This window comes from Cololabis saira, chromosome 19, assembly GCF_033807715.1.
Source record: "Cololabis saira isolate AMF1-May2022 chromosome 19, fColSai1.1, whole genome shotgun sequence".
NCBI classification, from domain to species: domain Eukaryota; kingdom Metazoa; phylum Chordata; class Actinopteri; order Beloniformes; family Belonidae; genus Cololabis; species Cololabis saira.
The window spans coordinates 11,614,938-11,624,896 of NC_084605.1; the positions used below are offsets into that span (position 1 = coordinate 11,614,938).

Consider the following 9,959-nt stretch of genomic DNA (forward strand, 5'->3'; position numbering starts at 1 on the left):
CCATCCTTTTGATGAGATAAATATTAATATAGTCAAAAAATAATCACCTGTTCGCTCAATACGCCGCGATTTGAGGAGGCGCATTCGAGTGCACAGAGAAAAATCCTGTTATAACCAGATGTATTGCTTTGCATCAATCAGTTTGCAAGTTCACATTCAGATTGGAAAAACTACTTGAGATTAATGTTTTATTTCTTTAACCATTATGTGCTTAATTTGTTAATTGTTTGTTTGTTTATTTTGGTCATTTCCAAAATAAGAATTCAAATACAAAAGTAATGAAAGAAAAGAAAACAACAAATAAACATGAAGTTAATTTACTGTACAGTGAGTGTAGGGTTGCCTTAAAAAACAGAATCGTCCCGTATTACTGTGAGAGTCAAAAAATAGTCTGAAAATAGTCAGAAAATGGCATTGAGTTATTTTTTTCTGTTTTACTACAACTGTAGCCTACAGTCATGGCCTTTGAGCACAAATATTTTTACAAGTTTTCTACAGACTTTCTGTTTGCACTTTTGTTATTGCACTAAAATGTGCACTATTACAGAATGTATATTCTGCTTTCTTTCTATTGTTTTATATTAATTTATACAATTTTAAGTTAAGCAGGACAGGTTTCTGTTTAAGAAAGATACTTACTTTGTTCAGTTCATTTTGTTATTTTGTATTAAAGTGAATTGCTAGATAATAATTTGTTTTCCATGTGTTGATGGCATTCAAAAATATGCATCTAATTCAATTCAGGTTTGAGTCAAATAGTTAAAAAATAGTTTCACTCACAAAAAAAAGGGGCTAAAATAATTCACCACACCAGGAAAGGTGAAGGCAATCAGGTGGGCTGGCCCTTCCGATGAGGTGTCCCTTATTTATTTTTCAGGGAGTTGGCAACCATAAGTGAGCAAAAATAACCGAGTCAAATTCCCTGTCTTGTTTGACCTGACTTGGCCAAATAAACATGATTCTAATATTGCTAATATTGCATTAGACCAAAATATATAAACAAAACAAGACCGAAAAGGTGTAGGCTGAAGCTTAGTTTATTACGCCTACCCTTTTATAATCAATTTCTGTCAGCTCCTACATATACCGATACAGAGCAGTAAATCAATTAAAAGAAAAACATTTAATATACTTTTTGTATATTGAAAACATTCCAAATTAGGTTGCAGTTGCAGTTTAGGTCGCCTATGCCGAATAAAGTCCTTCCGAAGACAGATGAGTCTACAGATAACTGGAACTAGGAGTCCGTTCGTTTTTGGTCATACCTTAGCAATATGATGTTTCCACATAGAATTAAAAAAACCGATGCAACACTCAAAAGAAGTGTGAAATTAACAAAAAGAGACATCAAAAGTCATTCAAATGGCCACTAAAAAGTATAAATTTAGTCCAATAAACCATAAAGAAATGCAAAATAAATCTAAGTAAAACGTCTATGAAAACATGCAAAATTTGTAAAAAAAAAATGCTAAATGACTAATACCTCCAACGTGAAGTCTAAAATATTCAGCAAGAGCTGCAAAATGCTCTCTCCATCTCTCTGTGACCCTGTGGTGAACTGACTACTTGTGCCACTGCTGCCCTTTTTTCATTACCACCATTTCCTTTTTTAATTTACATTTCTCCATGTGCCATTTCCATTCATCAATTTTCTACATCTGATTCATTCTGTTTGCCATTGAGATGCAGGATGAGAAAGAATGTAAAATCAATAAAGCTGGGCACAAAACAAAATCACGACAAGAAGACATGCAATTTGTCTGAAAGTATAAACAAAACTGAAAAAAGGACCAAAAGTGACAAAAAAAACCAAACAAAAACAAAACATGTCAAATAACTGCAAACTGTCTAGACTGTCAAATACACAATAGTCTAAAACATCTGTAAGAGATACAAAACAACCATAAATTAATTGATTTTTATTATGTCTTGCTTGTGTTGTTCTCTCAGATGTAAGTCTCTTTGGATAAAAGTGCCTGATAAATGACAGTAGTCATGGTAGTGGTAGTAGTAGTAGTAGTAGTAGTACTAATAGTAGTAATAGTAGTAGTAGTAGTAGTTATAGTAGTAGTATTATGTCCCCTCAAATCAAGCACAAGTCATGTGGATAACAACTGTCATCCGCATTGCTGGTGTTGATTGGAGGGGGTCCTGGATTGTGTTTAGAGGGGCCCTTCTTGCATGTGTGCTGAGGAGCCCATGATTTCAGATTCAACCTGTCTTTTTCATTATTCAAATTGCAAGAAATTATTCATAGTTAAATTCAGATCCCATTATTTTTAGAACTTTGTCTGGAAAACTCTGTATGCAAATGATTGTTTACGCCAGCAGATGGCACACCATGTTTTATAGTAGTTATAAAGTAAGAGGAATCCCCCAGCGCTGGGACACAGAGGTTTTTTTTTACTCCTGATAGTGGATTTTACTCAGACTGTAATTGGCTGGATTACCTGCCAGTAACAGAGAGAAAAAAAAGAAAACTATAAAAGTGCCAGAAGGTCAAAATATGATTAATTTTGTTTCTCACTGTAGATGTCTTTATGTCACGAAAATAATGATTGTGTGTTGATTGCCCTCTAGTGGAGAAGTAACTTTTTAAAATCTAGATGTTCTTTTTGTTGAAAAGTGAAGGGACCTTTTTATCCCCTAATTTAAGTACCTTTGCTGCCCTGTAGGAGCAAAACACGATTCACATATCTTGTCTTTTCCATATTATCTTCTTTCCTGAAACATCAGAACATGTCTAGTTCACCTCCTGTAATATGTTGATCAAACATTGGAATTTGCACAAACATGGCAAAATCACATATACACGTTTTTAGATCCAGGTTTGGTGAAATATCAAAGTTACATTTATCCACGGTTTTTAAATTTACTTTATTTTATATAATGGAAAAATGGGGCTCATTCTGACTGCTGTCTGGAATAAATGAGTTTTAGTAGTTTCTCTCAACTTTGGAGGATTATCTCACTGTTGCAATGCTTTCATGCTTTTCACACATTAAGAACAGAATCCAAGACAAACCATATATATTTCCAAATATAATAATTTAAGGCAATTTTGATATATTCTAATATTCCCCTTTTCTAATAAAGACAGTTTATTTGAAAAATGTCTTTATATTTTTCAGCTTTTTTTCCCATAGAGAGTGAGAGGAGGAATCAAAACACAAAACTGTGACAGTTTTCTTGTTTCAACTGAATTCCTGATAATTATACTGCTGCGAAAACTGATATTTTGTAAATGAATACATGACAAGAGTTGCTACACCTCGTATTTTCTGCAAGGGGAAATAAAAGAGGAACTAGGTGAAACGTTCTGTCATTTCTAATGTTATTTTGTTTGAAAATGTTGCATATACACTCCCACATTTAAAAAAATCTGAAGGAAGGATTTAAAAAAAAAAAAAGTTCTCCAGTTGGGACCGAACACACCAATGCTACCCACATCTGCTTTTATTCCTGTCGTTAGAAATCTTCTATTATACAGTCCTGCTCAATGATAATTCTTGTTTTTTTCCCCTTTGGTCAAGGAAATGCTGCACTTCTCAGCTCAATGCCCTGAGGAAACAAAACAGCTTTAAACAAAGTCGGCAACCCAAGAAAAACCCTCTGCTAGATCCCCTGTAGTGAGCATTTAAGGAACTTCAGGAGGCCTTTGTATGGTGTAATTGTTGACTCAAAGGGTCAGCACTGTGCATAGTCATTAGAAGGACAAAAGAACAAAAGGTGGGAATTAAGGAATTTTAATTATACTCAGATAATACAAACGGATATACACAAATGGGGTCAATTGAAGGAGTAAGATGAACAGAACTCCCTTCAAATAAAGCTGAAAGTCAAGAAACCAAAGTGATTTTTTTTGCATCTGTCTTGACTTCTTTCTCTTTTAAGCTTATCAAGTACATTCACTGTCATGCTCATTGCTCACCTCCCTCCATCCCTCCTTCTCTCGCCCTCCTCTCTTCCTTTCCCTCCCTGATTATATTTCCCTCCATCACTGTCAGTAGTCACATTGGATTGCAGCTCTTACAGCTGCACACCTTCAGCTCTCTTCTGTCAAGATGCCAGACTCCTACGAGGCTGTGCCAGCACCATGCCAGGCCATCAAGGAGGACTTTGACAAGTGGTGAGTTCTGATATGAACCATATACAATTGCAGGAGAAAAAAAGAAATGTCATACCAAAATATGCAGAAAAAAAAATAAAAATACTTACATTACTTTTTGACATCATAGAAAAATTTTATTGTAAATGAGTTGAACGTATATGGGTTCCTGTGGGAAGATCATCAACTCTAACTGGAGTCAATGTTCAATATTTGTCAACAGCTTTCAGTAAATCCACTTAACATAATTTGACTAATTGTATTGACATTCAGAGTACAGTAACATAAATGTCATGAGATGCATAAACAGGTTTGAGATTTAAAGTGAGCTCTGACATGAAGACCCGATCACACCAGGCTGTTTGTCAAGAAGCAACAGATATTTGGTTTGTGTCCATGTGCAGCAGTGATTAATGTAATCGGAGCTGCTGTGCAGATTATCCGCTCATGTTGCAGTCCTTCACTAACTAGAGATAAAAGCCACTCCAAGTTTGAGCTGAACTGCATTCTTATCAGACCAGACTGGAATAATCCCTCGATGCACATGTTCACTGCGTTTAGAGATATGGCTCTGTGCAGCGTCATCTCTCTGTATTTAGAGAGTTGAACACCTCATGTGTTTAGAGGCAGAGAACTGTATGTTTTATCATCTTTCCTTCTGTTTCAGTGTTAAGGAGAAGGGGGGCGAGGACTGCAAAGATCTGATAGATGCTTTCCAGACCTGTGTGAAAACTCTGTCGGAAGGATCATGATGGATCAAGAAAAATGTAAATTTCGATCATTCACATGTGAACATCTTACAACAGATTTGCTCTGTAGTGGAGTTTGTTTTATTATTTGAAACTTTGAAACATGACACAAACATCAAATTCAAAATGAGCATTTATTTTTTAAAAGAAGAATTTGTCCCAAGAGCCAGTTTTGGAAACAAGGTGTCAGCACACAAATGCCTTCGCCACATAACTTTTTCTACGTTCTTTTTGTGTTTCAGTTGCAGCTTCACCTCAAAGTCTATCACTTTCCTGCTTCTTTCCTTACACACCGCACTGGACTGGACCAATTGATAGCAGAAGAGGGGTGATGGTGATGCACTTCCAAAGCCAATATTTCCGTGAACATGAGTTATATTGTCAGCGTACCCATTCCATTGTAAAAAAAAATGAATGACACTAATACACTGTCATTTTGTATGTAAAAAGCACAAATAAAAAGTCTGGATATGGTTGTTTTTTCCCTGCTAATCACATGTTATGTAGCTATTCTTTTCTGCAACTGTTTAAGCCTTTTATCATAGGTTTCTATGTAAAGTATCCACTCTTAATAGAATTAAGAAGAGCTTGTTAATCTCTGCTTAATCCTCCCATTAGAACCTGCGCCGAGCAGTCTAATGTTAGTTTTTGAGTCTGAGCTCCATACGAGAACATAAGGATTATGGCATTGCACAAAGATTAGACCTGGAAAAGTTTTAGAAAAATATTTTTTTCATTATAAAAAATCTTCTAAAGATAACAGCAAATTTATATTTGTTTTTTCTTCTCCAGCGTTGCCTCTTTAAAAAAAATAAAGTAAAAAAAGATGATTTTCACATGCATCTTTAAAGTTTGTACCTATTTTAGTGTAGCAAATCTTTATTTAGCATGTCCTGCACAGTATGTCCCTCACAATCTTTAAGAAGGCCCATTGTATTTCTGTGTTTTTCTTCTTCTTCTTTTTAATTTCAAAAGTGTAAAAGCCAAACAGAAAGTAGTAGAGTGAATATCTCTTTCTGCTCTATTTCTGCACTGTGGCTGGAGACAAATCCCTCTGGTTGCGTGAAAATCCACTAGATAGGCACAGATGAAGATGAGCTTCTGGGAATTATCCACCCACACATAACATTTCAAATGGAGTTTAAAAAAAAGATTTTTCAGTGCAGATGCTTTATTTAAATATACCACTTTCCCTTATTGTAAAACTGTCATCTCTGTGTGAACCTTTTCAATGTACAGCTTTTTTAAACATGATTTATGTTGTTGTTAAAGTACTTTTAATTGGGGTGTAAGTGAAAATGTACTATACAATAAAATGTTAGTGGATATGGATCTAATAGTGGTGAAGTGTAAAGTAGGAGTGGGGGTGTCTGAGAGAAGCACAAATATTTAAAAGTATGCTTAAGTGACTTATTAACACTTATATTGGGGTATTTGTAGACAAAATACAAAAACGATCAAAAGCTTGTTTTTAAGACATTCAAGGCCTGTTTAAAATAGGTATTAGATGTCATAATAGGTCCCCTTTAAACATGTGAATGACTAATGCTTGAAGATTTTCTCTCCGTTATCTTCGTTAGCAATTCAAAAAAGAAAAAAGTAATATTAAAAATGTCAATCTTATTCAATCTGTCAAAGTTACGGACCAATGACAACCAACAGTCTCACTCTTCAATAACACTTTCGGATATAGAAGTTAAAATTTCAAGAAACTCATCCTCATTGATCAAATTCGGTATAATTTTATCCAAGGAGGACGTTGTTGAAGTATTCAACCATGGTTTCCTCTGGATCTGACCTTTGGAAATCAGTATATATATATATATATATATATATATATATATATATATATATATATATATATATATATATATATATATATATACAATTCACACTTCAAACTTTAAATCCAAAAGAGTCAGAAAGATGGGGAAGTGAGCACTATACTTATATGTCATCAAATGCAATAATGCAAATAACTACAAAAAAGTAAATATGATCAATTATAACCAGTACTCGAGTTGTAAAAAAAAAATCAGGGGGGATGGTGGATTTTATCATATGGGGACAGATAATTTGTGCTGATTACAAATAATATAATATATTACAAATAATAGCAGTGACCAAAACACCTGCAGAAATACTGCAGGAATGACATAGCAGCAGTTAAATGCAGCCTTCTGTAAGCTTTAAATATCCACTGGGCTTACATCAAATACATCAAAACACAACAATAAAAACAGTTTTCTGAACTTATCAATATGATTCTGTCCTTCACAGGATAAGTAAAATGGATCACTGCAAAAACTCAAAATCTTAACAAGAATATTTGTCTTATTTCTAGTTAAAATGTCTCATTTTAGTAAAAAAACATCTCATTACACTTAAAACAAGACTCATCACTGGAAAAAACAACAATTTTCACCTGTTTCAAGTAGATTTTCACTTGAAATAAGTGGAAAAATCTGCCAGTGGAACAAGATTTTTTTGCTTGTAATGAGAAGATAAATCTTGTCCCGCTGGCAGATTTTTCTACTTATTTCAAGTGAAAATTTACTTGAAACAGGTGAAAATTGTCAAATAAGTTATTTTTCTGGTGTTATTTTTCTGGTGATGACTCTAAATGTTGAAATAGCAGTAAAACCACATTCATTGATGAAATGACATAAGGGATGGAAAGGGGGGATGGCAGTTTTACAGGGGGGATGATTTTTACCGTTTTTATTTCAGGGGGGATGCCATCCCCCCTCATCCCCCCTCAACTCCAGTACTGACTATAACTGAAAAAATACAATTTGTTTTGCTTACAACTTTGAAATATGGAGTATAACTTTTGGTAGGATTGACGTTTTCCGTGAAAGTGGGACTCTATCAATGGTAGACTCTTTTTTGCCATGGTGGTAGATAAATTGATAAGATTAGGTCAGACAGGAGCCTCCATTGGCTGTAATGTTTGCAGATGGTCTTCAACCAACCCAAGAGAGCTCATGTCACTCCGCTGCTAATCACCCTGCAGTGGCTCCCAGCTGCAGCGTGCATCAAGTTCAAAGCTCTGCTTCTGTCTTACCAAACAATTACCCAAACGGCTCCTGCCAACCTTCACTCCTTCATCCAGAGCTACACTCCCTCTTGATAGGTACACTCAGCCAGTGAAAGACGCCTGGTGTTTCCACCACAACGTGGCGTGAAATCAGTAGCTAGACTCTTCTCCTCCATTGTTCCCCGATGGTGGAACGACCTACCAAACTCTGTCAGATCTGCAGGGTCCGTACCTACTTTTAAGAGCAAGTTAAAGACTTAGCTCTTTAAGGAGCACTTCTGCATAAACTTCTCTGCTCATCAGTGTTAGTTAGAAGATCCAGCTCTTTGCAGGACTCAGCATTGAGTAAGCTGCATGCACTTATGACAAGATGATTGCATGATGGTGTCTTTTTAGACATAGCTTTCTTGTATAAAGGGACTGTTGGTTTAGACGAAGGGGAAAAAAAAAGAAATTCTAGCACTGGCGTGACAGCACCTGTGTCCAACTGGACTCTCAGCAGTCTGACCCGCACTTATCCAGCTGTACCCTCCTATATGATTTTGTGCTTGTGTTGTTCTCTCAGATGTAAGTCGCTTTGGATAAAAGCGTCTGCTAAATGACAGTAGTAGTAGTAGTAGTAGTAGTAGATGACATTGTAAGACAGGGAGGAGGTGGGGAAAAAACCTAGACAGGTGACATTTTTCACTAGAAAGAAGAGGAATAAAGAAAGATTCCAAAAACAAGAATATTTTAAAGCCAGCAGGTTATAGTTAGTCATGACTTGCAGGCTAAATTATCACCACAACTAAACTACAACAACTGCATGAAATGTGTATTGAAAACATTGTAAATTTTGATTAATTCAAGATTTATTTATTTGTTACCTCCAGTATTTTGCAATGTTATTTTCAGCCTTATAAGGAGTATTGTGTATACTTTAACTGGATGTATTGCAAGTTACAAAAAAGGCATGCAATCTTTGAGTTTGAGTTTGAGTTTGTTTATTTCGATCAGCAAAAAAATAAAAAGTCCTTCCAACAAAACAAAAAAGGGTACACAGGTCTGACCGAAAAGGGTTAGGGCTGAAGCTATCAAGCTTATAGGTGCCCTAACCTTAGACGATCAAATCATATATAACATATACAATATACGCACACATACACATTGATGCATTCATGCTTGCATCTACACCCATATACAGTGCACATACATATACACATAGATTTTCACATGTACACACATACCTACCACCTATACCTATAAATACACATACACAGCCAATACCAAACATAATACCAGAGATTCAGTTCAATTTCCCCCAAAATCGTGATTATATACCACCATGTCTATAAATATCCAGAGTATTGTTTTTAAATTATTTTTTGAATTGTGCAATATTTTTACTTTCTTTGATGTTGTCAGGTAACTTATTCCACAGCTTCACCCAGGGGCGTCAATTGGGTATGGCAGCCGCCACACCTTTGCTTCAAGGGTTAAATGTAAATGTTTGTTTTTTTAAATACATTTATGGAATAACTACAAATGCAAATAAGAACAACACGATCGATTTCACTAGTTATTATACACTGCAAAAATTCAAAATCTTAACAAGAATATTTGTCTTATTTCTAGTTAAAATGTCTAATTTTTAGTCTCTTTTTTTAAAAAATCTCCTTACATTTAAGACAAGACTCAAAAACAACCATTTTCACCTGTTTCAAGTAAATTTTCACTTAAAATAAGTAGAAAAATCTGCTAATGGAACAAGATTGTTTTGCTTGCAATGAGAAGATAAATCTTGTTCCACTGGCAGATTTTCTACTTATTTCAAGTGAAAATTTACTTGAAACAGGTGAAAATGGTCAAATAACAAGTTATTTTTCTAGTAACGACTCTTGTTTTAAGTGTAATGAGATTCTTTTGACTAAAAATGAGACATTTTAACTAGAAATAAGACAAATATTCCTGGTAAGATGTTGAGTTTTTGCAGTGAGCGAGACTGCATTTGAAAAAGTTCCAATGTTCTTGACCACACAGATCAACTACATGGCAGACTTCTGTGATGAGTATTTGCTGGACG

General features: G+C 35.0%; 1 long non-coding RNA gene across 2 annotated transcripts; it reads left to right on the plus strand.

Annotated features, from left to right (window-relative positions):
- Positions 1–2,112: 2,112 nt before the first annotated feature.
- LOC133419315 (uncharacterized) lies at positions 2,113–6,122 on the plus strand. 2 transcript variants are annotated; one of them, XR_009770506.1, is made up of 4 exons: positions 2,113–3,729; positions 4,008–4,129; positions 4,776–4,875; positions 5,100–6,122. It is a non-coding gene; the product is annotated as an uncharacterized LOC133419315 (long non-coding RNA). The 2 variants fall into 2 exon arrangements; XR_009770505.1 differs by lacking the exon at positions 2,113–3,729 and having other exon boundaries at positions 3,739–4,129.
- Positions 6,123–9,959: the final 3,837 nt, after the last annotated feature.